Source organism: Vipera ursinii (genome assembly GCF_947247035.1).
Source record: "Vipera ursinii genome assembly, chromosome: 2".
Taxonomy (NCBI): Eukaryota; Metazoa; Chordata; class Lepidosauria; order Squamata; family Viperidae; genus Vipera; species Vipera ursinii.
This window is the reverse complement of record NC_139513.1, coordinates 51,351,563-51,355,129: the sequence shown is the minus strand read 5'-3', so window position 1 is coordinate 51,355,129 and position 3,567 is coordinate 51,351,563. Positions and strand designations below refer to the sequence as shown.

The 3,567-nt window shown below is 48.5% G+C and overlaps 1 protein-coding gene across 1 annotated transcript in view; it reads right to left on the bottom strand.

Annotated features, from left to right (window-relative positions):
* Positions 1–3,005, bottom strand: part of KLF15 (KLF transcription factor 15) — a 26,879-nt gene extending 23,874 nt beyond the window's left edge. The window contains exon 1 of the mRNA XM_083352918.1: positions 2,688–3,005. The gene's annotated coding sequence lies outside the window, so the exon portion shown is untranslated. The remainder of the gene's footprint in view (positions 1–2,687) is intronic.
* Between the last annotated feature and the right edge of the window lie 562 nt (positions 3,006–3,567).

The following is a 3,567-nucleotide window of genomic DNA, read 5'->3' as shown; positions in this document are numbered from 1 at the left end:
GGCCCAGACTGAGGGGTTTTAATTATTTAATTAATGGGGTTTTAGTTAAGTTCAGGGATTAATTTAATCTTAGTTTTAATCGATTTTCCCTGTAAACCGCCCTGAGTCCTACGGGAATAGGGCGGTATATAAATTTAAATAAATAAATAAATAAATAAATAAATAAATAAATAAATAAATGTTTTAAAACTCCGACCCCAGCTTTACCCAGCAGGTATTAAAGAAAAGGACTAAACTCAGTTTCCCTGGTGCTATTCCCCACTCCCTCCCTTTGGACTCTGAAGTTTGGAATGACCGAAAGTAACCCAGCAGTCATTTCTCCCTCCCTCCCTCCCTCTCTTTTTCAGCATTATCATAACAGAACAGAACAAAACACGCAGCTGCCTCCTCCTGTTCCTGCTCTAGGTTACTTTCTCACCATTATCTTCCAAGAGGAGTCCGGTACACCCCCCCTCCCCCAAACGTTCGGCTGGAAAAAATACGAAATGTTTCTGCTGAAGCCATTGGAAACATCCATCTCCATCTCCAAAGGTAAAAATGATGTAAGCCATAGAGAGCCCAGGAAGTTTCCACAGCAGAAATATGTTGCAAGGAAGGAAGGGAAATCTTCCTGCGTTTCAGAACAAGAACACCTTGAGTGCTCTCCAGCCCGATGCAGAGAGACCTTTTCTCCACGCTGATGCCCTCTGAATATGCGGATTCCACCTTATTCTAACCCTTGGCCATACTGGCCAGGGTGAAGGTACAAACTGTATGTGGAAGGACAAGACTGGAGAAGATCGAAGGAGAGGGGGACAAAAATGAGTCTTTGCCTCAGCAACACTGGTGGAAAAGAATAGGAGTTGGGTTTTCCCCCACATTCTTGAAAGCTGTCTCACTGACGTGAGGAAAAATAAATGGGTGATTTTCAGACGCCCTTGTGTAGTATATACAGCTTTCTCTTTCATGCACACACACAAAATGAAGAGCTTCCAGATAGGAAACAATCCTATACTTTCTCCAGAAAATTTACCCCAAAAAAAAAAGATTCTTTGGGGAATAGCTTTGGGTTATCAGATACATCCAGTCCTCATGATTTGGGATATGCTCTATGGTAGAGAGAGAACTCTAACAATTAGAATTCTATTATTAGCTCTCCAAAAAGAAGGGGGTTTTTTTTCCCCCTGGGCAAGTGAACAATACCCGTGGCAGATTGAAAAGTTTCAAATCCCATAGCAGGTTTTATCAAAGGGACCTTCCACATAACTCTACATTGCTGACTACTACGGCTACAAACTCCCGTCCATTTAAACATTACAGTGTCACAACTTGTTAGTCGCTTCTTAGACAGCAATTGCTGCCTTTTATGGTTGGCGTGGGTCAACCTTCCTCAAAGAAGACACCCAAGAGATATCTTCATCTCCATCTTTTTCAGCCTCCCCACCCCGCAGCCCTATACTGGCAGGAATGATGGAGATGTAGTCAAACACCGCATACGGCTTCCATATTCAGCCTTACCAAAAGCAGCAATTCATTTCTCTCTGCTGTGCTCATGCACGCTGCCTGAAGCCTGTGTTTCTGGGTAGGCCGCTAGGGCAGGGGTCGGCAACCTCGGCTCTTTTATGACTCGCGGACTTCAACTCCCAGAATTCCTGAGCCAGCATAGCTGGCTCAGGAATTCTGGGAGTTGAAGTCCGCGAGTCATAAAAGAGCCGAGGTTGCCGACCCCTGCGCTAGGGAATCTTGCAGAAGTGGGGAGGAGGTGTTTTTTTTTTAAAATAAAAAATAAAAAAGCCCAGCAGCCCAGCTTTGATATCAACCCCTTTAGAGCTGCTTTTAAGTCCAAAAAGGAACCAAAAGGCCAGGCCGGGGGGGGGGAGGGCATTTGCATAACAGCACAAGAGGCAGATCTGGGCTCTCGTCAGGGTGGCATTGATAAACCGGCCTTCTCACGTCCTGGGTTAACGGAAGAAATGGAAAAGTACCTGCCTGTTTATTTGCTAGCTGAAGGGGAGGCGACAGTCATCGCTCCGGCACAGCGACTCCCAGAGTTCACGTCCGCCTGACGAAAACGAGCTTTTCTCTACCAACGGCTCTGCCTTGAACATATGGTGTGTGTGTGTGGCGGGGGGGGGGGTGTTTGGGGAAATCGCCTTTTTGGCTCATTCTTCGGAACTTGGGTGTTCCGATCGATCGAGAGCAACCGGCCCGTTTCGATGGCGGATCGTGTCCTTCAAAGCGGGGAAGAAGGGGGCTCCTCCGTAAACTCCCCCCCCCGCTCCGTCCGTGCCCCTCCTTTATTATAAACAACTTCGCGCGCAGAGAACGCCGCCTTGGCCTCCATGTCCTGGAGCAAAGGAGGATTTTCGCCCGTCCTTCTTCCGTCCACTCGTTTAGCATCCCGAAAACCGGAGCCGCCTCCCACCCCAGAGGCTGGTTAACCGTTCGGCCCGTTCCTCTCCAACGACCCGGGAGAACGGCGAGCAGCTCGTTCCTTTCCCGTGCAACGCCGCTGCACAAGTGTGTGTGCGCGCACACACACATGCACGCGTGTCGGATTCCTTCCCTAGAGCCTTCCGCTTCTCTCCTTCTTTCCCCCCCTTTTGCGGGTTCCTTTTCTGCCTCGCCACCCACCCGCCCCGTGCCTCTCCCAAGTCGCCCCCTCCCCGTTCCGTGGAAGAGGCAGCATCCTCTCCTCTCCTCCTTACCTGAACTTTCTCTGTTTCTCAACGCCCAGAATGCGGGTCAGTCTGGAAGGGGGGAGGGGGGGGGGAGCGGGAGAACACCCCGCCAAACTTTAAATTACCCCCAAAAGCAAAGGAGAAAAAAGATCCCGACCGGCAGCCACTCCTCCTGGCATTTAAGGAAGGGGGGGAAAAAATGAGGAAAAAAAGTGCAGCTATTTTTAAAAACCCAACGTTTCCCCCAAGAAGATTGACAGGATGGCAATCGTCGTCGTCCCTGGGAATCGCCAACAGGCGAAGGGAGTTCCGACGTGCGACCAGCAATACAGAGGGTGATGTGTCCTTTAGCTCTCCTCGCGTAGTACTATATCCCCATCACATGACTGCCGGGGAGGTTATCACAGTAAAAGCAGGGGAAGGCTTGAAGGAGGCTCGACCGAAACTGGCAGCCTGATTGGCTCGGAAAAAGTCAAGGGGCGGGCCAGAGATTTTATCGTCAATGGAAGTATCTGGCACGCTGGCGCTCTCTTGCCAGCCCGCTCAGCAGCGGTGGCTTCTTTCTGTGCTGTTTCTCAGCCATGGACAAAAAGATTCCTGCCTTCTCGCAAGGTGGGAAATCTCCCAGCCTTCTAGCCAGGATTCCATTTGTCCCTTGACAGAAACCACGTGGGCACCTCTGACGATGGTTGGTCCTTGCCTAGTGTTTTCAAGGATGTCCTTCCTGGAAAAGCACTAATGGTTGTAGACCCTGTTTAGAATATTATTATTATTATTATTATTATTATTATTATTATTATTATTATTATTATTATTATTATTATTATTATTATTATTAATTTTTAATTTTTAATTTTATTTGTATACCGCCCTTCTCCCGAAGGACTCAGGGCGGTGAACAGGGCAA